This window comes from Giraffa tippelskirchi, chromosome 9 (assembly GCF_054371585.1).
Source record: "Giraffa tippelskirchi isolate mGirTip1 chromosome 9, T2T-mGirTip1v1.2.pri, whole genome shotgun sequence".
In the NCBI taxonomy this organism is placed as follows: Eukaryota; Metazoa; Chordata; class Mammalia; order Artiodactyla; family Giraffidae; genus Giraffa; species Giraffa tippelskirchi.
Genome location: NC_137283.1, coordinates 158,717,844 through 158,744,312, shown reverse-complemented (window position 1 = coordinate 158,744,312; position 26,469 = coordinate 158,717,844). Strand labels below are relative to the sequence as shown.

General features: G+C 41.4%; 2 long non-coding RNA genes across 2 annotated transcripts; one reads left to right on the top strand and one right to left on the bottom strand.

Annotated features, from left to right (window-relative positions):
• LOC145521532 (uncharacterized) lies at window positions 1-25,351 on the top strand. The gene is made up of 3 exons (XR_014065449.1): window positions 1-201; window positions 8,053-8,321; window positions 20,946-25,351. It is a non-coding gene; the product is annotated as an uncharacterized LOC145521532 (long non-coding RNA).
• Window positions 15,608-21,747, bottom strand: LOC145521533 (uncharacterized). The gene is made up of 3 exons (XR_014065450.1): window positions 21,622-21,747; window positions 20,846-21,329; window positions 15,608-19,731 (listed from the first exon to the last, which is right to left on the bottom strand). It is a non-coding gene; the product is annotated as an uncharacterized LOC145521533 (long non-coding RNA).
• Window positions 25,352-26,469: the final 1,118 nt, after the last annotated feature.

Sequence of the window (26,469 nt, the reverse complement as noted above, 5' to 3'; positions counted from 1 at the left end):
ACGGGAAGGGCGGTGGGGGTCGCGATTGGCGGCGCTGGGTGGACGCGCTCGCCGGGCCACCTGCGGCTGCGGCGCGGCCTCCGGCGGAGGAATCTGGGCGAAGACGGTGCGTGATTGGCTTCCCTTTGGTGCAGCCCCCAGCGGTGATGCTTCCGCGCGCTGGCGGGCCAGGTGCAAGTCTCCTGAGGAAGGCCGTAGGCGGTGAGTGCGGTCAGTCTAGACGTCGCGAAGCGTCGCTGTGTTAGCTTTTGATAATTTAGAAACCGATGCCCTCGCTTCCGTCGGAAAGTGGACGCTTGATTCGACCTTTCCTTGAAATCTCGAGGCGAAACCCGGGAGCTATTGTCTGGCAGATGGAGGTTGTACCTCTGTCAGCAGCTCTAGGGGCACCTTGCTAACTCAGAAGCCAGGGGAGAGCGAACCTCCTGAGTTTTTTGTCTTGTTTCGTTTGTCTCAGAAAGTATCTTGCCATGAGTGGCGAGCAATAATAAGAAACAATGTAAGTTTTCTTAACATGATTTATGTTCCGTGACTTACTTTACCTTCTAGTCACACATTTTTCTGTCCCATCCTTGAATAAAATACACTCTCCCTCACTTCAAGAGACTACAAAGTACATTTCATTCCAGGCCTAGCAACAGGCTCACTGTCTGAAACATTGAGGTATTATCTGTATCAGGGCACGGTGGGGGTCCTTTTGATCCAGAGACGCTGCATTTAAGTCACCGGCCTCCCCTGTCATCATACAGGATAGTTGAATAAGGGATGAGAGACAATAAATAGCCCCTAAGGAACCCTATAATACAAGTTTTAATTCAGGTACCCTCCCTTACACGACCATCTGGACTATCACAGAACCATGGTGTTGCCTGGCGGATGTTAGACTCTTTCACTTACTGGAGTGGTCAGATAGTCTTGCCATTGGGCTCCCCTTATCCAGCTTCACCAAAACTGTTTATCCCCAAAGGAGGTGTTCTGGAATGAGGTGATATATAAGGATAAGAGTACAGTATATGCTTAGATGCTTTCGAATTGTGGTGCTGGAGAAGTCTCTTGCGAGCCCCTTAGACAGCAAGGAGATCAAACCAGTCAATCCTACAAGGAATCAACCAGATATTCATTGGAAGGTCTGATAACTGAAGCTCCAGTATTTTGGCCACCTGATGCAAAGAACCGACTCTTTGGAAAAGACCCTGTGGCTGGGAACGATTGAGGGCAGTAGGAGAAGGGGACAACAGAGGATGAGACTGATGGCATCACTGACTCAATGGACATGAGTTTGAGCAAACTCCGGGAGATGGTGAAGGACAGGGAAGCCCAACATGCTGCCATCCATGGGGTCACAAAGAGTAGGACACGACTGAGCAACTGAACAACAACAAAGTATACTCTAGATGGTCAAAGACCAAAATTTGAAGAGAAAAAGGGGAAAGAACATGAGTAGACATTTCACTCAGAAGAACAGCAATGATTAGTAAACAGAAAAGACCCACTTATAATGGAATGCACACTGAAATGACAAGGCTCTGACGAAACAGTGCTCCTAAGTTTTCTGGTGGGAATGGGAAAATGATTCAAGCCCTATGGAGTGCCAAAATTATGTATGTACTCATTCTTAGGTCTTGAAGTTCCAAGTTTAACCCCAACCTTATTCTGAAAATGCACCTTCACATACAGAAACAACATGTGGACGAGGTTACTTGTGACAGTGTCATCACAAAAGTTTGGAAGTACATGTCCATTAATAGGGAACTGGTTGGACATGATATATCCATACCATGGAATACAATGCTGCCAGAAAAATAGAATGAGGATGATATTTGTTACCTTGAAATATGTCCCAGGCTATTTGGAAAATTGGAAGCTTGTCCCATAAACATTAAAAAGTAAACCCAAAGTTGATAGCACATTAAAATAAACAACTCTAAGTCACAATGGTAATGAAACTATTTTGTTACACGGAGAAAAGAATTATGAAAAGAATTACACAGGCCTTTTGGACACAAAACTTTTAAGAGAATTATCTGTGGTGGGATGGCTAAGAATGAGAAAAAAAACTGCAAAGGAATCTTCAGTTTCAATCAGAGGTTTATAATTAATGGTGATACTGTTTCTGTGGTTTTGAAACTATGTATATTGTCAGGTAATAGAAATATTTTAACATTTTCATGTACAAGACTTTGTAAGAGAAAATGAGATACAAATATAAGATCAAAGAAGTTCAGAAGAAACCTGTAAGGGTCTTCCCTAGTGGCTCAGTGTAATGAATCCACCTACAATGCAGGAGACATGGGTTCAATCCCTGGGTTAGGAAGATCCCCTGGAGAAGGGAATGGCAGCCCACTCCAGTATTCTGGCCTGGAGAATCCCATGGACAGAGGAGCCTGGCAGACTACAGTCCATGGGGTCACAAAGAATTGGACACAACTTAGCAACTAAACACACAGAGCACATATATTTAAATTGGATATATCAATTTGAGCACGTGATTTAAAAAATAGATTTACTAGTTTTATGCACCAAAAGGGCCTAGGAGCACTGGGCTATGACCAATTGTCCCAGTTTCCCAGAGACTGAGGGGATTTGCCCAGATGTTGCACTTTGTGTTAAAACTGAAAGTGTCCCAGGTGAACACAGTGATTGGTCACCTTAGAGGAACGATGAGAGAACTTTCCCTCATGGTTTCTAAATTCCATTCCCACTAAATAGAACCAGAGCTCCTCTGATAACTGGCTGACACCTGTTGTGGAGCAGGGACAGTGCAAGATGAATCAAACATTACGTTATGCCTGAATGAAAAGGTGTTGCTTAGGCTAATACAGATATATCAACAGGATCTAGGAGAATAGGCAAAACATTGATAGGGATAGAAGTCAAATCTATGCTTGGCTAGGAGTGGAACAGAGCAGAAATCAATTGGAAAGGAATATGGGGGAGTTTTGGGGGTGATGAAAATATTCTAAATCATGATTAGAGTGGTGATAATTCAGTATATAGATCTCCCCAGGTGGTGCAGTGGTAAAGAATCTGCATGCCCTACAGGAGACAAAGGAGATGTAAGTTTGATCCCTGGGTTGGGAAGATTCTCCTAGAGAAGGAAATGGCAAGTCACTCCAGTGTTCTTGCCTGGAAAAATTCCAGGCACAGGAAAGCCTAGCAGGCTACAGTCCATGGGGTCGCAAAGAGTCAGACACGCTGAGTGACTGAGCATGCATGCGCAGCTAAGTATATAGGTTTGTCAGTATTCATCCAACAGTACAACTAAAATGGGTGCACTTAATGTAAACTATACCTGATATAAATTTTATCCTCATGTGTATGTAAATGTACTTCAGTAATGTGTGGAAATGAAGACCAGCCAAATGAGAAGAGCAAAGTCTTATTTCTTCAGAGTCAGAGTCAAGTCACCCACCATCTCTTGCATCTTGGCAGAGGCAGGCAGAGGAGTGGGAGGGCTTCATAGTGAAAAGAAGCCCTGCAGGTATGCCGCTATTGTACTAGCCCTCCAGCAGGTATGGCCTGCTGGAGGCTGTTGGCACAGAGAAGCTGGAAGCAGGTATCCAGAAGCAAGGTTACCTGTATGAATGTTTAGGGGTGCTTATTTGGCTTTCTCTGGTTGGTTTTAAGTTGGAAGTAGGGACAAAAATTAGAGAAGCTGTCAATTTTTAATTAGGTCAAGGCCATTTTGAGCTGATTGTCATACATTGTTATTTACCTTCCTGGATTGTTACTTGTGATAGCAGTCTGACTTCCTCCAACTGTGACTTACAGCAGGCTGGTTTCTGGGGCTGGTTATCAGAGTCAAGGGGATTGGTTTCCTGGGCAGGCTGCTGCAGGCTGTGGGTCAGAATTTCTTTTTTCATACTTGGTCTGGCCATGTCCTTTGGTATGTTCAGTCTTCAGAAGTAAATTTTTAAAAGACACAGGAACTAGCCTGAAGGATCTCCCCCAGGCCAAATTTAAGGCAAATTTTAGCATCAGAAGAATACTACAGGGACTTCTCTGGTGGCCCAGTGGCTAAGACTCTGCACTCCTGATGCTGGGGGACCCAGTTTAGATCCTGGGTCAGGGAACTAGAGCCCACATGCCACAACTGAAGATCCCTTATGCCATGACGAAGATCGAACCAAGATCCTGCCTGCCACACCCAAGACCCTATGGAGCCAGATGAGTGAATGAATGAGTGAACGTTAAAAGAAAATGACTAGAATTGATTGTAAGTACTGAACAGATAAAAATCTGACTCTGCAGTTACACTTGATAAGAGACAAAGGGGGTGGGGGCTGATTTTCCATCATTGGAAATGACTTGCACCAGCTTCTTATGAAAATTAGTTATTAAAAGTAAAAATAGTATTTGCACTACCTTTTTTTTTTTTAAAGGAATAGTGTGGTTCACTGTGGGTGCATGAGAAAAAACTCTTCCTTACAATAGGGTACTAGCAAATAAATATAGAATGAATGAGGTAATTAGAAGATAACTGTTATGCAATAGAAGAATCTTTAGGGACTTCCCTGGTGGTCCAGTGGCTAGAATTTTGCATTCCAATGCAGGGGGCTCAGGTTCCATCCCTGGTCAGGAAACTGAATCCCACATGCCACAACTAAGACCTGGCACAGCCAAATAAATAAGTTTTTAAAAATAAGTGTTAAAAAAAGAAACAGTTGATTCAGGAAGGATTATCAATGGACTCTAAAACCTTTATGTGTTGACAGGACTGCCCTCTGCAAATCATGGCTAATTCCTGGCCATACTCCAGTCAGATGAGGCAGGGGCGTTCCCACTTTAAACAGGGGACCATTTCTGCTGTGAAGTTAGAGCTCAAGTGCCCAGGTCAGGGCCTGCTGCATTGTCGATGCTCAGGTGTACCTTTGTTGAATGAATGAAACTGCACATCATTAAAACAATCTTTTCTTGTGTTACTTTGGTGGTATCTCTTAAAGTCTAGATCAAGAACAGCAGGGTCTGAGACTTGCCTGGTGGTCCAGTGGTTAAGAATCTACCTGCCAATGCAGAAGATGCAGGTTTGATCCCTGGTCAGGGAACTAAGATCCCACGTGCTGCAGAGCAACCAAGCCTGTGCACCACAACTGGAGGTCTGAGAACCGCAATGAAGAGCCCACAAAAAGCAATGAAGACCCAGTAAACCAAAAAAAAAAAAAAGAAAGGTCCAAATTAAAAAAAATTTTTTTTTGGTCACGCCAAGTAGCATGCAGGATCTTAGTTCCATGACCAGGGATTGAGCCCGTGCCCCCTGCAGTGGAAGTGCAGAATCTTAACCACTGGGCCACCAAGGAGGTCCCAGGAAAAAATAAATTTTAAATTTTTCTGAAGGTAAAGTACTTGCATTCATTGAATGAGAATTTGAACCTTGTGTATTTAAAACCAGGTGAAAAATTTCCTCCCACCCTCAGCCTTAATGAGATACAATTGACATATAAAACTGTAAGATATTAAAAGAAAATAAAGCCTTTAGCCGACAGATTGCTGGGAAATGGGGGTAGTCATGTGGTACCAAAGGACCACCCCACAGGTGATCTAGTTACTAAGGGAACACGCTTGTATAGTGGTGCCACCTGGTGGTCACCGTCTGAACTCATCACATTCTGAATCTGAAATGGTGGGACAACCTCCTATTTACAGTAAATACAGGAGAAACAGTAGTAGTAGTGCAGGTTTAACGGTGCTACTAAATTAATTATCCCCCCAAAAAAACTTTGTGAAACTATAAATTTTTATTGAACACCTGAGTTAGACCTAGTGCAGTGTCAGTATGCAGCCAGCTTCGAGCTGCAATTTCAAATGAGATGTCAGAGAATGAAGAAAGTTGAGTGAGTGAGTGAAAGTCACTCAGTCGTGTCCAACTTTGCGACCCCATGGACTACACAGTTCATGGAATTCTCCAGGCCAGAATACTGGCATGGGTAGCCTTTCACCTTCTCCAGCGGATCTTCCCAACCAAGGGATTGAACCCAGGTCTCCCGCATTGCAGGCGGATTCTTTACCAGCTGAGCCACAAGGAAAGCCCATGGAGAAAGTTACTTACATGTTATTGTTTTAAATGGCACATGTGATTGATTTAGGTTGGTTTAAGTAAAGTGGCCACTTCTTTCCCATCAGCCTGCTAATCAGCCCATAACCTAGATCCTTCCTACTTTGATTTAGGAGCCACCTAATAAAGTATTAATAGGGAAACCAGAAGAAAAGGAAAAGGTATTTGTGGGACTTCCCTAGTGGTCCAGTAGCTAAGACTCTGCAGTCCTGATGTACGTGGCCAGGGTTCCATCCCTGGTCAGGGAACTGGATCCCACCTGCCACATGCTTCAAATAAAAGATCCCTCCCACTGCAGCTGAGACCCAGTGCAGCCAAATAAATCAATCAATATTTTAAAAAATATATATGGAAAAAGATATTTGCAGTAAGTGTGCCTTTTTATCTTTGGCACCCAAGAAGTTTAGGGAACCTGGATATGGGCAGAGTTAGTCCTTGGAAAAGTAGCAGCAGCAATTCACAGAAGCGCTCCTGAGCTCAGAGGTCATGTGACCTTCACCATGAGCATATCATGCTCTTCCGTGAGTCAGTTCCTTAGCTTCGTCCATCTTTTCTGTCTTCAGTGCTCTTTCCGCTCCTTACCAGGTTATCTGCCATTCCTCACTAGTAATTAGCTTTAAACACATTATTTACTTTAACTAATTGTGTCCTCAAATATAGAGGTTTGTGGTTTTACACATAGAGGAGCTAAACCAAGCTTTGTAGATGAATTTTCTAAGCTAGTGGGTTCTACATTGACTTTCTTACAATTTTTCTGTGAGCTGCATTGAGGTATGCCAACCCAATCTAATCCTTCGGTCTTAGTTAACACATTTTGTGACCACCATTAAAGCTAATGATATTTAGTATTCATTGTCTTTGCAGACCACAAAGAACTCCGCTGGTATTCTAAAATATATATATATATATATATATATTAGGTTTCTATCATATTTTTTACTAGTACAATTTTTCATATTCTGTTTCACTGTATCTACCTCCCTGAATGTAACGCTGAATGCTTTTCTGGGCTTTGCTTCCTTGTATTGATTTGAATCAACATATTTGTTATATAGGGCTTCCCTAGTAGCTTAGATGGTAAAGAATCTGCCTGCAATGCAGGAGGTCCAAGTTCTGATCCCTGGATTGGGAAGATGCCCTGCAGAAAGAAACAGCAACCCACTCCAGTATCCTTGCCTGGAGAATTTCACTGGACAGAGGAGCCTGGTGGACTGCAGTCCACAGGGTCGCAAAGAATTGGACATGACTGAGCGACTAACACTTTAACTTTGTTTTGTCATATACCCAAGAAATATTTATTAGATACCTGCCGCTATTGTACTAGTCACACAGTCTTCAAAGCAAATTTTATCTTCCAAATAGTGGCGATACAGTTGGGTTTTAGTCATTCTAAATCCTTGGTGGGAGCAAGGAGCAGAGATATTAGAAGTAGGGGGAACTCGGACTCACTTGTTCTTGGAAACAGGCTTGTCCAATTACGGGGAAATCTCTTCATTAGGAAAAATAAAGGCAGCCCTTGGAGTTGATTTCCCTGTCTTGGTCTCCATGTAACAGTACTTTCTGAAAAGGATTCAATGTGCCAGCACGATTGAGCACCCTCCTCCCGACCCCACCAGGGCACCAGGGCACCACTGCTGGGAGTTGTGTTCTCCTTCTTGCTCTTGGCCCCCAGATTGTGTTGGAGTTGTGATATCTTCAGCCCATGGGGTGAATGATCATTGGTATGAGCCCAGTGTTTCTTAATAGCACTGGTATTGGTATTTTGAGTTAGGACAAATCTTGTTTTGTGTGTAGAAGGGTTCTGTGTCTTTTACAACATTTAGCATCCTTAAACTAATCCACAACATGCCAGTAGCACCTCTTTTTTTTCTATGACAACCAAAAGCGCCCCTTCTATATTTCCAGTACCTCCAGAGGAGCAGGGTGGCCGTGCTAAGCAGCCCTGGTCAGCTGTGGGCATTGTGGTCTTTACAAAACAGTGACACCCAGTCTTCTTACAGGCAGACACGGCAGTTGACCAGTTCTGGCCAGGACCAGAGGATGTCTTCCGGGGCTTCGGAGAAAGACTTTCCACTCTGACAAGAGAGACGTGTCTGAGGAGAAAAACTGTCAGTTCCTCCCCTCCAACGCCACCCCACGCCACCTTCCTTCTTGTGACAAGCTGGGAGGGGCCATGATGCTCGCCTCTGCAGAAACTATCTTATGACTCTGACCCTGAGGGCCAAGTGGGAAAACAGGCTGGAAAGTCCCTGGATCCTGGATGGCACTGGTAAGCTTCCAAACTAAACCAGGGACTGGAGCTGATGGGCTTTTTAATGAAGTAAAATAAAAATGTTCTTAACGTTTTAAACCACTGTCCGTCATCCATTGCAAAACACATTCTGACTTACATAGACAAGGGAATTTACACGATAAACAAGTTAAAGAAAATGGAAAGTTACCAACAAAGTAGGATTTTCTCAGGATAAAAATATGTATGTGTGTATATGTATATACATACATATATGTATATAATAATATATATTTTTATATATTTAATATATATAGCTAACATATATATAATATATATTTAATATGTTATATATTATATTAAATATATATGTTAAATAGTATATATTATATATTAATATATAATATAATGTATTATATATATTAATATATATTATACATTAATATATAATATAATATAGTATATTATATATTAATATATATCATATATATTAATATATATTGATATGATATATATTGATATATATTAACATATATGATATATATATCATATTAATATATATTATATTATATAATATATATTATATATCTATTATATATTATATACATATTGTATTATGTATTATAATATAATATAAAATTATATAATATTAATATATATCACATATATATAATATATAAATTATATATATTATATATAATATATATTATTATATATTATATAACATATATACACTATATTATATATAATCTATATAATCTATAATCTATAATATAATATATAAATATATAATATAATATATTTATATATATCATATAATATATATTATATAATCTATATATAATATAATTATATAATATACATTATTTTATATAATATATATTGGAGAAGGCAATGGCAACCCACTACAGTACTCTCGCCTGGAAAATCCCATGGACAGAGGAGCCTGGTATGCTGCAGTCCATGGGGTCGCACAGAGTCGGACACGACTGAAGTGACTTAGCAGCATATATTATATATTATATTATAATATAATATATATTAATATATATTATATTATATAATTAATATATTAGTAATTATATTTAATATTAATTTATTAAACAAGCCTGTTTCCAAGAACAAGTGAGTCTGAGTTCCCCCACCTCTAATATCTCTAATATTAATTTATTATATATTAATATATATTAATATTGTATAACAAATATAATATTAATATTATACATTAATATAATATATATTAATATATAATATGATATACATAGTATATATTATAATATATTATTATATATTATATATATAATATGTATATTATATATATTATATATAATAATACATATTATATAATATATATAGAATATATAAATTATATATTATAATATAAATATATATTATGATTTATATATAAAATATTATAATATACATATAATATATTATATATATAATACCACATCACAGATATATAATTTTATAAGAATTATATATAGTATATATTATGTTTATATTATATATAATATATAAAATATAACATATTAATTATATATTATATATTATACATATTATATATTATAATTTATATTATATTATATATTATATATTTTATATACATGTTATATATTATAGAATATATACAATATATAACATATATATTATAGAATATATATAGAATATATATATTATACTATATATAATATATTATTATTATATATATTATTATATATATTATATTATATATATTATATATAGAATATATATTATATACTATATAATATAATATATTATATATATAATAATATATAATATATAATTAATATATGTTATATTTTATATATAATATATATAATATAAACATAATATATACTATCTATAATTATAATTATATACCTGTGATGTGGTATTATATATTATATATATTATATGTATATTATATTATAATATTTTTATATAAATCATAGTATATAATATATTTATATTGTAATATATAATTTATATATACAAATCATAATACATAATATAAATATATAATATATGATATAATATATTTATGTTCTGTATATAATTATATAATATAAATATTTTATATATTTTATATGTATATAATATATAATATAAATGTATTAAAATATAATATATAATATAAGTATTAAAATATATTCTATAAGTATATCTTGAGACTTTGAATGTTCTTGAGACTTTGAATATCTTGAGACTGTGAATACTCAGCTCTCTGCAGGTGAATTCCTTTATCATATTATATAATATGTATAATATATAATTAATATGATTATGTTATATAATATGTAAATATAATATAATAATTATAATATATAATTACAACATATAATCAATATGATAATATATAATATGTAATTAATATATAATTATATATAAAATAATGGAAATATCATATATGATATAAATTATATATAATATAAATATTATATTATATAACATATATGTAACATATATAATATATAATTATATGTATTATATATATTACATATTATTATTACATATATATTTTATATATATAATATGATATAATATGATAAAGGAATTCACCTGCAGAGAGCTGACTATTCAGTGTCAAGATATTCAAAGTCTCCAGACTATTCAAAGTCTCAAGATATAATTATATATATACTATATATATAATTATATATATATATTAATACATAATCAGTTCGGCTCAGTTCAGTTACTCAGTCGTGTCCGACTCTTTGCGACCCTATGAATCGCAGCACACCAGGCCTCCCCGTCCATCACCAGCTCCTGGAGTTTACCCAAACTCATGTCCATTGAGTCGGTGATGCCGTCCAGCCATCTCATCCTCTGTTGTCCCCTTCTCCTTCCATCTTCAATCTTTCCCAGCATCAGGATCTTTTCCAGTGAGTCTGCTCTTCACATCAGGTGGGCAAAGTATTAGAGTTTCAGCTTCAACATCAGTCCTTCCAATGAACACCCAGGACTGATCTCCTTTAGGATGGACTGGTTGGATCTCCTTGCAGTCCAAGGGACTCTCAAGAGTCTTCTCCAACACCACAGTCCAAAAGCATCAATTCTTCAGCACTAAGCTTTCTTCACAGTCCAACTCTCACATCCATACATGACTAGTGGAAAAACCGTAGCCTTGACTAGACAGACCTTTGTTGGCAAAGTAATGTCTCTGCTTTTTAATATGCTATCTAGGTTGGTCATAACTTTCCTTCCAAGGAGTAAGCGTCTCTTATTTTCATGGCTGCAATCACCATGTGCAGTGATTTTGGAGCCCCCCAAAATAAAGTCTGACACTGTTTCCACTGTTTTCCTATCTGTTTGCCATGAAGTGATGGGACCAGATGCCATGATCTTAGTTTTCTAAATGTTGAGCTTTTTCACTCTCCTTTCTCACTTTCATCAAGAGGCTTTTTAGTTCCTCTTTGCTTTCTGCCATAACGGTGGTGTCATCCGCATATCTGAGGTTGATATTTCTCCTTGTAATCTTGATTCCAGCTTGTGTTTCTTCAAGCCCAGCATTTCTCTTGATGTACTCTGCATATAAGTTAAATAAGCAGGGTGACAATATACAGCCTTGACGGACTCCTTTTCCTATTTGGAACCAGTCTGTTGTTCCATGTCTAGTTCTAACTGTTGCTTCCTGACCTGCATACAGGTTTCTCAAGAGACAGGTCAGGTGGTCTGGTATTCCCATCTCTTTCAGAATTTTCTACAGTTTATTGTGATCCACACAGTCAAAGGCTTTGGCATAGTCAATAAAGCAGAAATAGATGTTTTTCTGGAAGTCTCTTGCTTTTTCAATGATGCAACAGATGTTGACAATTTGATCTCTGGTTCCTCTGCCTTTTCTAAAACCAGCTTGAACATCTGGAAGTTCACGGTTCATGTATTGCTGAAGCCTGGCTTGGAGAATTTTAAGCATTACTAGCGTGTGAGATGAGTGCAATTGTGTGGTAGTTTGAGCATTCTTTGGCATTGCCTTTCTTTGGGATTGGAATGAAAATTGACCTTTTCCAGTCCTGTGGCCACTGCTGAGTTTTCCAAATTTGCTGGCATATTGAGTGCAGTACTTTCACAGCATCATCTTTCAGGATTTGAAATAGTTCAACTGGAATTCTATCACCTCCAATAGCTTTGTTCGTAGTGATGCTTTGTAAGGCCCACTTGACTTCACATTCTAGGATGTCTAGCTCTAGATGAGTGATCACACAGCTCAGGAGACAGTCCACATGGAAACCATATGCCTGATTCCCCAGGACAAATTCCAATCTGTTCTTCTGTCAAGAGAAGCGTGCTGGGCTCTGGGCAGTTGTTCTAATACTGACCGTGCTGACCACCTGCTACAAAGATCTGTTAGGACCAATATCAGATTTATTTTCATTGCTCTTTCCTACCTTTATTAACCTCCTAACTATTTTCCTGTATCCCACTCATCTGTGTCTGCCAGCAAAGTCCAGATCTTCATCTTTTCTCCTAGTTGGTTCCCCGCCACCCATCAAAACCATCTTGCTTTTCTAATATACTTGAGCAAGTGCTCATGTGGCCACAGTGCAGAAAACCAAACTCTAACAGATGGTGTTTACAGCAACGTAAGGGTTAATTTGCAGGGAATCAGGCAAGGGAGTAGGAGACAAGCCTCAGATCCACTCCATCTTGGTCTTTGAGTTAGGGCTGTTTTAAATGGAAAGAACAAAGAAACTGGGATTAATCATCATCTTGTGACATTTCTTTCTCTCTCTCTCTTTTTTTGGGTCACACTGCAGAGCATGTGGGATCTTAGCCCCCTGACCTGGGATAGACCCTGCACCCCTTGTGCTGTAAGGACAAAATCTTAACCACTGGACCACCAGGGAAGTCCCCCTTGTGACATTTCTAAATCGTAGTTTTGGGGTTCAGAATGTCTCCGATTTACCACTCATTCTCTGGCCAGGTGGTCCATGGCTCCAAGGTCTGTGAACTCACCTTACCCCAGAGAAACAAACCAAGTGTGTACATCAGTGACGAGATCTACAACAGCAGATACGCTACCACTGGAGTATGTTAGCAACGTCATCGGCACAACCATCTCAGCCATCTGACTCTGGCTGGTTAGCGTTCGGTCAGCACAGGATTGAGATTAGAGGAGACAAGAAAGGAATTGAGGGCAGAGGAGACAAGCAAGGCAATCAAGGTTTGGATAGAGGTTAATCATGAACTCAGCAAGAGAAGTCAGTTTTAGGGAGACTTGGTCTTACTAATAAAATTCCGAGAGAGTTCTACCCCTGGGGAAATGGAGTAGACATACATTTCCATGTTACTCTTGCTAAGCACAACTAAAATACCCGGACATTGCATGTGAAACCGCAGCCAAGCACATTGGCTGGGGATCTCAGGACCCTTGGCTTTGCTTTGGCTTCATAAACCCCAGGGGCTTCCCAGGTGGCGCCAGTGGTAAAGAATACACCTGCCAACGCAGGAGATGGAAGAGATGCTGGTTCGATCCCTGGGTCAGGAAGATCCCCTGGAGAAGGAAATGGCAACCCACACCAATATTCTTGCCTGGAGAATCCCTTTGGGCAGAGGAACCTGGTGGGCTACAGTCCGTGGGGTTGCAAAGAGTCGGACTTCACTGAGTACACACAAACACACATAAACCCCAGAAGCAGGCACTCTGGAAAGTACAGACAAAACATGCCCCCTCCTCCAACCCCCAACAAAAGCCTGTTCCCTATAACCAGGACCTGGGAAGGGGCAGCCCAGCAAGACAGAGACCCTGCGGGCAGCAACCACTCTCTCCACCATTCACTCCTGCACAGGCTTCTGATCTGAACCCCGATGAGCCTGGATGTGGTTAACTGGAGCCACACCCGGGCTGGATTACCCCACCACCTGGACGCTGGAATCAATCATCTGGTACAACTTTTCAACAGATTGCAGAACAGGAAATGCTTCAGAGTTTTCTGGGAAAGAGCACCACCTAGTGATGAACCAAAAGCAAAAGTGGAAATACTGTGCCTCCAAGCCCTTTGGTCAAAGCCAAGTCAAGGACAAATCACTACCCAGGCCCAGCCGGGGTGGGGCAGGTCGGTGCGTGCAGTCAGGAGAAGGGACTGGTGAAGCCCAGATGGAATGTGCTAGAATGTTCCAGTTCAAAGCTGGGCTCATCCCTCTTGGGACAAGGAAAGTCTGTATGGGACTTGTCACCTGGTGGGGGACTCAGGGAAGCTCAAGGTCTGGCTGGGTTTTTGGAGAAAAAAAAGAATACGGGGGGTGGGGGGAGGGTATAGGCAGAAAGAGAGGTGGGAAACTGTTCGTAATGCTTTGCTGGATGTTTCCACATGTTGTTTCTTTAGTCCTCACAGCCAGACATCTAGCGAGGTAAGGGCTTGTGTTTCTCCCATTTGATAGGTGGGACAGCTGAGGCACAGAGATGCAATAATTAGCACTGATATTGAAGGGTAGTAAGTTTGAATGAATTTAATTTGATTTCAGAGTCCACCCAAACCTAGGCAACAGGCTTCCCTTAGGGACATATGTAAAAATAGAAACCGTTAGCAAAGTAATGACCCAGCTACTGCAAAGCATGAGACTCAGTTCAGTTCAGTTCAGTTCATTTCAGTTGCTCAGTCGTCCCCATGGACTTCAGAGTGCCAGGCCTTCCTGTCCATCACCATCTCCCGGAGTTTACTCAAACTCATGTCCATTGAGTCGGTGATGCCGTCCAGCCATCTCATCCTCTGTCGTCCCCTTCTCCTCCTGCCCTCAATCCTTCCCAGCATCAGGGTCTTTTCCAATGAATCAGCTCTTCTCATCAGGTGGCCAAAGTATTGGAGTTTCAGCTTCAACATCAATCCTTCCAGTGAACACCCGGGACTGATCTCCTTTAGGATGGACTGGTTGGATCTCCTTGCAGTCCAAGGGACTCTCAGGAGTCTTCTCCAACACCACAGTTCAAAATCATCAATTCTTTGGCGCTCAGCTTTCTTCACAGTCCAACTCTCACATCCATACATGACCACTGGAAAAACCATAGCCTTGACTAGACGGACGTTTGTTGGATGTTTAACTTCATCAGGTGGATATTATGATGAAGTGTCCCAACTTGGAAATTCCTTATTTTCTGCCTGTAAACCCTTGAGCTGAATAATAAGCCTCCCTCTCAGTAGGAGAAAACTTAGATACAGAGGAAGGTTTTCTTTTTGTTCCCTAGGAAATAAACGCTGAATATAGCCAAACAATCCAATAAGTTTGAGTCGTGCTTCTGTCCCAGCTGGAGGAATAGCCACATGGTAGTGAGAGCAGGTTTGGGTAAGAGGCAAGGTAAGAGAGGCTGCAGTGGCCCCAGAGTCTTTTTTTTTTTTTAAGTATTTACTTATTTATTTGATTTTTGGCTGCACTGGGTCTTGGTTGCTGCACGCAGGCATTCTCTAGTTGTGGCGCGTGGGCTTCTCATTATGGTGGCTTCTCTGTTGTGGAGGACAGAGTGCAGGCTCAATGGTTGTGGGGCACAGGCTTGGTTCCTCCGTGGCATGTGGGATCTTCCCAGACCAGGGATCGAACCCATGTCCACTGCATTAGCAGCTAGATTCTTAACCACTGGGCCACCAGGGGAGTCCCCCAGAGTCTTTATTAATGAGGAACACCAGGCTGTCCAAGGCCATGTCCAGAAAGCATGGGAAACTGAGATGTGTTTAGATAAACAAATGTTGTCAGAGGCCCATTCTAGGAGCAGAGCTCAGCAGTGATGCAGGGTTGAGGGGGAGACACGTGGTGGTACCCGCTAATTACATCCAAGTAGGGTCCAGGCAGAAGTCCCGATGCTGAGAAGGGGACCAAGCCTCTAGATGAAGGGCCAGGGGAGGGTAAGAAGTGTTTGCAGGCCTCCGACACGGGAAACAGCAAATGAGCAACACATGCAGGGTCAAAGCCAGCAGATCCATGTGCTTGGTTCGTATAGGAATCTTACTAGAAGGCGTCAGAAGAAGGCAAGAATGTAAGTTTTTAAAGGATAAACCGTGGTATGACTTTGACCTAGGTATTTATCTACACTCCACTATGTACTTGGCTTCAACCTTGGCCTTTGGAAAACTGGAGTCAAGAGCTGTCTTCAGGGTCATTTGGGCCATCCCTGACCTCGTGCTGGAGGAGTGATTGTGTAAGAGCTTAGGTTACCACCATATTCAACTGCGGTAATGACGTCTGTCATATTACCAAGGCATGTTTTTCAGATTAATTTCAAACTCTAGCGTGTGCCTAGATGTGGCGTGGGGTGACAATCTTCCTAGGTTCTGTGTTCACTGAAATTTTATCAGTCAGTTGTATAAGCATATATTCATTATATAAGAATGTTAAAGGAGCTAAATACATCTCCCTTATTTACTATCATTACTTAAATTCTTATAAACATTTAGTGACTCAAGAGAATATAATTGTCTTCCTAAAGTTACCTACTTACTACTTAATTTTTTTAAAGATTTATTTACTTATTTTTGGCTGCACTGGGTCTTTGCTGCCGTGTGGGCTCTTCTCTAGTTTCGGAGCACGGGCTCCAGAGCAGAGGCTCAGTAGTTGTGGCTCACAGGCTTAGCTGCTCCGAGGCATGTGGAATCCTCCCGGACCAGGGATTGAACTGGTGTCCCTTGCAATGGCAGGCAGATTCTTATCCACTGTACCACCAGGGAAGTCCTGATTGTCTTAATAAGAGGATAATTTTATTTATTTTGAATAAAACTTCGGATTTATTCTTGAATTTCAAAGGTTCATTCTCTGATGGTGCTGTTTGTCTTTGATCAAACCTTGATCATAACAATTGGCTAATTTAGGCACTCAACTGAAGTGTGCATTGGTTGCACTTCTCAAATCTTTAGAACGTGACTAGTAGAAGTATCATATTTCTTGGTATCCTGTGAATATTACTTGACGTCCTTTTTATCTATCAAATATATGTTTTTAAAGTCTTTATTGGATTTGTTACATTATCACTTCTGTTTTATGTTTTGGTTTTTTTGGCTGCGAGGCATGTAGGATCTTAGCTCCTTGACCAGGGATCAAACCTGTGCCCCCTACATGGGAAGGCTAAGTCTTAACCACGGGACCACCAGGCAAGTTCCTTAACTGACATCTTCACATTTATTACAATTACCAGAATCCTTAATATAGATATTTGTGTGTGTGACAGGCACCTGTTAAATACTCATCAAGCCCATTTCCTTCTCTTCCTCATCACGGAAGTCAGCTACTTGGTTCTGCGTCTCTTAGTCATATGCAGCTACAAGGCTGAGCTCCAGTTAATGGTTTGTGGGCAGGGGATGTATGGCATTTCCAGGCTGGGCCGGTTATTACCTTTCTCATTCTTTTTCTCACCTGCCCACCAATGGAGAGGAGGCCAGGGACACGAACAAAGGAATGTATAATGTAAACCCTGGGGAAGTGGGAGCTTGTCTGTCAGAGCAGCTTCTTTTACTAATACTCTTCTAAAGGAATTGGTGAAAAGTTTGAAAATAACTCAAGAAGCCATTAAATGTCTAGAAGAATCTAAGTTGTAACTTTGCATAAAGTGAAAGTTGCTCAGTCGTGTCCGACTCTTTGCAATCCCATGCTGTAGCGTGCCCAGCTCTTCAGTCCATGGAATAATCCAGGCAAGAATACTGGAGTGGTTTGCCATTCCCTTCTCCAGGGGATCTTCTAGTGATCAGAACCCAGATCCCCTGCATTGCAGGCAGATTCTTTACCATCTGAGCCACCATACTCCTTTCTAAATTCTAAGGTCACATTTGGGCTGACTGGAGATGGATAGTCATTTTTTTCCTTGTTTACTGCGCACCATGTGGGATCTTATTTCCCTGATCAGGGATCAAACCCATGCTTCCTGCATCGCAAGGTGGAGTGTTAACAACTAGACTGCTGGGGAAATCCCGGGGATGGATACTCTTAGGCAAAAAGCTGGCATGAGCAAAGTTTCTTCTCTAAAATCCCCACCAAAATGACTCATGGGGAAAAATATCCAAATTAGTGCTGGAAATCTGGAGGTCACTCAAAGATGCTCCAGAAACATGGGAGGATTTCTGGTCAATGTAGCAGTGCCATGTTACCAAAACATTGAGTAACAGTGACTCATAGGATGTGGTAATAAAGTGACTTTCTTTTTGTCCCCAGCTGTGTCATTACATTGGCCTGGGGGGCTTGTTTTTTTCTTTGCCCCTGGACCAAAATGCTAGCCCCATTGCCATTTTTTAAAAATTCTTAGATAATAAAAAGTCATATAATCACTTTAAGTCAGAACAAGTCAGAACATAGGCACAATCTTTCTCCCCCTTTATTGGAGTATGATTGCTTTATAATGTTGTATTAGTTTCTGCTCTACAGTGAAGTGAATCATTGTATGTATACATACATCCCCTCCCTCTTGAACTTCCCTTCCACCCCCTCATCCCACCCCTAGGTCATCACAGAGCACGAGCTAAGCTCCCTATGGTATACAGCAGCTTCCCATTAGTTGTCTGTTTTACACACGTAGTGTGTATATTGTCAGTCTTACTCTTCCAATCTGTCTCACCCTCCTCTTCCCACTCTGTGTCCACATATCCATTCTCTATGTCTGTGTCTCTATTCCTGATCTGCAAATAAGCTTATCCGTTCCATCTTTCTAGATTTCATACATATACATTACCGTACAATATTTGTTTTTCTCTTTCTGACTTACTTCCCTCTGTATGACAGACTCTAGGTGCATCCACATCACTACGATCCAATTTCATTCTTCTTTATAGCTGAGTAAAATTCCATTGTATGTATATGTACCACATCTTCTTTATCCATGCATCTGTCGATGGACATCTAGGTTGCTTCCATGTCCTGGCTATTGTAAATAGTGCTACAGTGAACATTGGGGCACACGTGTCTTTTTGAATTACAGCTTTCTCGGGGTATATGCCCAGTAGTGGGATTGCTGGGTCATATGGTAGTTCTATTTTTAGTTTTTTAAAGACCCTCCATATTGTACTCCATAGAGGTTGTGTCAATTTCTATTCCCACCAACAGTGCAGGAGGGTTCCCTTACACAGGCACGATCTTTAAGTGTCCAGGCCTATGTTAAAAAACTCTGGTTTAAGTTTGGAACTCTATTCCTTCAGCACAAACCTGTAGGAAGCTAGCAAGCCTGCAGTGGGAGAAAGAGGTGGGAAGCTGGTGGAGGTTAAATTTCCAGCCTTGTTCTCGTGTTCCTCCTCTTCCAGTAAGCTCTTTGTGGCTTCTGACTTCTCCAGGGATTGAGCTGCAGGAGTGTGGAGGTTCTGGTACTGTTCGTGGTGGTGGGGTGGGAGATTCGTGGTGGGGGGCGAGGCTCCTACCTGACCACCACTGTCTTGCCTGGCAGTTGTTTAAAGCAGGCTCTTTTCTCTCCTGGTTTTGGAGACCATCCTGTAGCTGAGGATTTCTCCTCTGGAATTCAGTCTGAAAACTGAGGGATGGCATCCTGTTCCAGGGAAACAAGAAAAGAAACACAGATCTCTGCCTTGAACTTGAAAAGTTTAGGCTTGAACCTGCAAGGAAACTAGGCCAATGGAAAGTCCAGTTTTAACAACATGGATATTATGTTCCAAAGACCAGAATCTTTAAACACAACTTCCAAAGTGTGATCACAGAGATAATGTGTTCTTCATTTAACACTAAGAGGTGAATGTCTTCTTACTCCATGTGATCTAAAAAGTTGGAGTCATGGCACTTCCCTGGTGGTCCAGTGATTAAGAATGTGCCTTGCAATGCAGGGGGACCTGGGTTCTATCTCTGGTTGGGAAACAAAGATCCCACATGTCTTGGAGCAACTAAGCCCGCTTGTTGCAATTAGAGAGTCCGTGCATTCAAACTAAAGATCCTGCATGATACAGCAAAGATCCCTCTTGCTACAACTAAGACCTGATGCAGCCAAATAAATAAATATGTAAAAAAAATGAAGCTGAAACTCCAACACTTTGGCCACCTAATGCGAAGAACTGACTCACTGGAAAATACCCTGATGCTGGGAAAGATTGAAGGCAGAAGGAGAAGGGGACGACAGAGGATGAGATGGTTGGATGGTATCACCAACTTGATGGACATGAGTTTGAGCAATCTCTGGGAGTTGGTGATGGACAGGGAGACCTGGCATACTGCAGTCCATGGGGTTGCAAAGAGTCGGACATGACTGAGCGACTGAACTGAACTGAATTGAAAAAAATGAAAAGTTGGAGTCACACAGATATAGAAGAAAGCTTATGGTTACCAAAGGACAAAGTTGGGAGGGGGGATAAATTAGGAGTTTGGGATTAACAGATACACATTACTATAAATGTAATAGACAAACAACAAGGACCTACTGTATAGCACAGGGAACTATATTCAATATCTTGCACCAACCTGTAATAGGAAAGAATCTGAAAAAGTTTTATATATATATATATATATATATATATATATATATATATATATATGTCCATTTGTATATGTAACTGAATTACATTGCTGTACATCTGAAATTAACATAATATTGTAAATTAACTATACTTCAATAAAAAGGAAGTTGGAGTCAGGATAAAATGTCACATACTTACCTTAAACAATGCATTTTAAATCACAGACACGTATTCATTTGATAGGTTTTGGATGAAGAGTCAGCAGAATTGATGCTTTGCCTGTGTTTTCCATTTTCAGTTCTCTGAAGTGGAGTGGGAACTCAGACACTAGACAGCATTCTGATCCTTTAACTGATTCGTGAGTTTCCCAATGTTGTATATTTATTTTGTCTGCACCTAACTGGTCAGCAGTTATTTTTAGTGGCTCACCTTTATTGTCTTCACCAAGAATTCAATTTAGCTTTCATTAAAATAGCTACCTTTCTTTTCACACTCATATTTTATCAGTTCACATAGTACTTAATTAAATTACATAATTGCGATAACTAATAAGTGAATCTCAGCATAAATCTGTTTTGGGAGCAAATGCACCTGACTCAGGGTAAGGTGACTCAGCTGTTGAGGGCAATGGTGAGTGATCTGGCCCTGACCATCTGTGGGCTGTGGGCATCTGTCCAGTGCTCTGTAGAAGGATGGGGGTAATGTGTATTAGTCTGGAAAGTTATTGACATGGACTGTCTATTATATTTATTTTGCCTGAACCAACATGGTGTAGTGGAAAAATCATGGCTCTTGTGGTCAAACAGACCCGGGTTTAAATCTTGTATTGTTTCTAGTTCAGTGACTTTGGGGAGATTACTTAATCTTTCTGAATCTCAATTTCTTTACTTGCAAAAATTGGTGAAGTATTCATGAGAGTTAAACAAAACCAATTAGGGGGATTTCCTGGTGGTCCAGGGGTTAGGACTTCATACTTGCACTTCCAGGGGCACAGGTTCGATCCCTCGTTGGGGAACTAAGACCCTGGTGTGGCTGGATAAAACAAAAACAACATGTAAACAAAATCAGTTAGTAAAGATTCTGGTAAATAGGTGCTCAGTAAAGAACTGTTGCTGCTGCTGTGGTTATTATATGCGGTTATTTTCCTATTGTTGTTCAGTCACTCAGTAGTGACTCACTCTTTGTGACCCAATGGACTGCAGCACCCCAGGCCTCCCTGTCCCTTGCTGTCTCCTGTGTTTGCCCAAGTTCACGTCAATTGAATCGGTGATGCTATCCAACCATCTCATCCTCTGCCGCCCTTTTCTCCTTTTGCCTTCTCCTGTTTTCCTGTCGGTCTTCCCCTAATAGAAAGAACCCGGTTGTGTTGTGCCTGTTAGAGGTCATACATTCCATCCTCAGCCTGAAGGAGGGACTTTGTTCCGGGACTCAGTTTCAGCACTGGCCTCGCTCTGAAATGAATTCATTGCTGGGTCTAGAGCGAGAGGCCATTGTTGACTTCCTCTGGGCTCCCATGAAAAACTGACCCAGCTACTGTGACTATGTGGGCACTACTGTCCGCTGGGGAGAAAGACTCTCCCCGACTTCCTGTCCTTGAATCCCATTGGTAAACCTTACTGTACAACTGATGCCTGTGAGCCCCCCAGGCTGTGTTATGTGGAGTGCAGTAGGCTGGCTTCTGGACACACGTGTCCAACTGGTGGGATTAACTGCTTTTTGTTTGGAAAGACCTAACGGATGTCCACCTCTAATGGCACTCAACATAGCTAGGGTGATAAAACGGTACTGTGCTGACCCCTGCTAGACCACCAGAAGGTTTCTTTATTGATTTATTTTGGCTGTGCCTCGCAGCAGAAGGTTTCTTTTATTTATTTGTCTTTTAAAAAACATTTACTTGGCTGTACCAGGTCTTAGTAGCATCACGCAGGATCTTCACTGTGGCATGTGAGATCTTCAATGTGGCGTGTGGGACCTAGGTCCCTGATCAGGGATTGAACCCAGGCCCCCTGTATTTGGGAGCGAAGGGTCTTAGCCACTGGACCACCAAGGCAGTCCCAGAATGTTTCTTTAAAGCTGGCCTGCCCCTCCACGTGGGGGTGGCTCTGGGTTGGTGAAAACCATGGGTGGCCCTTACTTTCCTTATAACTGGACAGGACACCACTGCTATTGACTCCCTTTCCATTGACCCAGTAAGCACTTGGCTCCAAAATCTGCCCACATCCTGGCACACGTGATCTGAGCAGACTAGGTCTCTGACTCTTGGTTCTCTTGGGCTGCTGCTGTCTGTGCTGTATTTGTTGTATCTGGTTGCAGTCCCCTACATACCTGACCCCAGGAAGGTCCCGAAAGAGGGGTGGATCATGAGTGTAGGGTGGTGCAGGGGATGTAAGGGTGGAGTGTATGGCCAGGCCACTCAAGATGGCTGTTCTCTGGCTCTCTGTCCATCCCCTGTGGGACCAGGGCCTGTTTCACACACACCGACTCACATAACTGACTTTCCTCTGTACTTGCCCCAGGCCCCAGCTAGTGATTGTTCTTATCAAAGAGGTGGTGGGGGTGTGTGCAAGCTCCCTCTTTCATCAAACCACTGATGTCTCAAGAAAGGAAAAGAAACTCTGGTTCACTGTCCTGTTTCCCAGTTTGCCCAATGCCTCAGTGTTTTGCTCACAGCTGCTCAAATCATACCTCCCAAAGGACATTAGTAATCTTTCACAACTGTGTTTATGCTTTAGATTGAGAAACTTGTGGATGATGATGTTAGCATCTTTTTCTTTTTTTGGCAGGTACAGTTTTTCCCAGATAGTTGTCATCATTCAGCATAACTTTGTTCCAATGTATAGGTTTTCTCCAGCTATTTTTTTTTCTTTCTTAATAACAGTTACCGAGAACTTCTTTCGTCTCTCTGAGAGGTTATTTGTCTTGCTACTAACTGTAAGCTCATGCAACCAAGCTTCAGGCCAGGACGGTATTGAGGCTGAGAAGACTTGAACATGGAAGAGCTGGGGTAGCATCACAGGCAACGAGCAAACTGTGCCCAGTGCACCCCTGCCTGGTGCCTGGACCTCTCTGATCTCCTTCTGAGCCCTTCTTGGTCCCTCATTCTACTCTTCACCTTTGCTTTCCACGATCTGGCATCCCTTGCTGACTAACTCACTTGGTTTGATGTTATTGTTAATAGTTTTTCCTCTAGGACAGTGGTTCTCAATTGGGGGTGACTTGGCACCCAGGAAGCATTTGGCAATGCTTGAGACATTTTTGGTTGTCAAAGCTGGAGGTAGGTGAGGACTACCAGCATCTAGTGGGTAGTGGCCGGGGAGGCAGGTTAACATCCTACACACACGGGACAGTCCCCCAGCGAGAGAGTTACCTGGTCTAAATTATCAGCAGTGTGGAGGTTGAGATTGAACTCCCTGCTCTCTGGGTTCCAGCCTTTGACCCCAGACTCTAGTCTCTGGGTAGCCTCAGGCCTTTGCTGTCAGCACCCCCAGAACCACTATACTTCCAGGGTAACAGGCTCTGTGGGACTATGACAAAGCACCTGAGGGTGGGGACATGGCTATTCTACATCCCAGCTCATAGCGGGCTTAGCAGCAGAGGACGGTCCGTGCGGGGTGGTTGAATGAGTAACAGTGGATTGTGAAGGTTAAAGCACCCACTGAAATCCTTTCTCATCCACCCTCCAACCCCAGCTAATGCAGTCAGCTGCTACTGAAAGCAAGATTATGAAATCTCCAAGCCTGGACTAGAGGTGGGGAGGCTCCTGTTCTGGGCAGGCTGGACAGGTTTGGCAGCTTTTCCCATCAGGAAATGGTAGTGGGGGGCGCGATGCGGCACTAGGGAGATATAAGAGCTGTCTCTGGCTTTAACAGAGTGTTGGGATCGATTCTTCTCCATTCTGCTCCCCTCTAACCCCTAAGAGTCTGAGAACAAGGTGTGGGTAAGGTTGGCCTCTTCTTAGGTCTCTCTCCTGGGGTCTTCGACGCCCCATGTCCTCACACAGTCACCCTTTGGCCTGTGTGTGTCCCTGGCCTTATCCCCTTTTTATAAGGGGGGGGGGGTTAGTTCAGGGCTTATTCCAGTGCTCTCATTTTACCTTAATTACCTTTTAAAAGGCTCTGTCTCCATAAGTTTGTTTTCTTAGAGTCTGTGAGTCTGCTTCTACTTTTGTCAAAAAGTTCATTTGTATCATTTTTTAAAATTCCACATATAAGCGGTATCATATGATATTTGTCTTTCCTTGTCTGACTTAGTATGGTGGCGGGAGGGATACATTAGGAGTTTGGGGTTAATATATACACACTATTGTATGTAAACTAAACAACAAGGGCATATTGGATAGCACAGGGAACTCTACTTAATATTCTGTAATAAGCCATATGGGAAAAGAATCTGAAAAAGAATGGATAAATGTATACGTATAACTGAATCACTTTACTGTACACCTGAAACTAATACAATACTGTAAATTGACTATCATCGCTGTTGTTTAGTTGCCAAGTCACGTCCGACTTTTTGCGATCCCATGGACTGCAGCACGCCATGCTTTCCTGTCCTTCACTCTCTCCCGCAGTTTGCTCAAACTCATGTCCATTGAGTCGGTGATGCCATCTCAATCAACCATACTCCGAAAGAAAATAAAAAGGAAATAAAATGGAAAATAATTTAAATAAAAAGTAAAAGTGTCTGATACCAAAAAAATAAAAAGCTCTGTCTCTAGATACAGTCACATTCTAAGGTACTGGCTGTCAGGACTTCAACATGTGAGACTGGGGGACACAATACAGTCCTTGACAACTGGATTAAGTGTTAAACTGGTCTGGGACAGGACTAAGATGTCTGCTCAGGGGGGACTGGAATGTTTAGGATGAATGTGAAGCATAAGAGAGCTGCCGGTTTGTCCATCACTGAGAGGCTATTCTTCAAACTCCTCACAAGAGTAACTGATCAGCCGTCTTTCATAATCAGAGCATCTTATACCAACACATAGCTGACCAGTTCCTGATACTAAATCAAAGGTTAAAGATCCCTCTAGGCTTATTTGACAGGATTTTATCCAGTTTCCCACCAAAGGGCCAGTGCAGATGTAAGCTGCATCCTGGTGATACAGACCAGGAGGGAGAGTATTCTGGGACACGCCTGAGACAGGACCCAGGGTCCATCCTCTTCTCGTGGACCAAGTTCGGGAACGAACCTCCGTGGTATATGAGGCCACGCATCCTGCATACCCCCTCTGGTTCTCTAACAAATGCTGGCCAGGAGATGTAGCCAGCTGAGCTCCTTCTGCTTGGTCATTGCCCTCTGTGGTCAGGGTCAGTTCATTGTGAATAGCTCTTGAGAGTTATTCTTAGAACTATGCCATGAATTCAGCCTCACTCCATGATAAATCCTGGGCTATTATTATCCTGTGGTGTAATGAGTAACAAATCCCCCCACCCCTTACATAGAATGCATTGCCCACCCTGTGTTTTACCTGTGTGATGGTTATTTTAGGTGTTAACCTCGAGGATGTTTTGGATGAGATTAACATTTAAGTTGGTGAATTTCTGGATAAAGCAGGTTGTCCTCTATAATGTGGGTGGGCCTCATCCAATCAGTTGAAGGTCTAAATAAAACCAAAACTGACTTCCCTTAAGTGAGAGGGAATCCTCTATCAGATTGCCTTCACACTGGAACTACACCACTGGCTTGCCCGGGTCTCAAGCCTGCCAGTTCACACTATAGATTTTGGATATCCAGCCTCCGTAATCGCATGAGCCAATTCCTTGTAATACATCTCTTTCTCTCTGCATATACACATCTTAGTCGTCCTGTTTCTCTGGAGT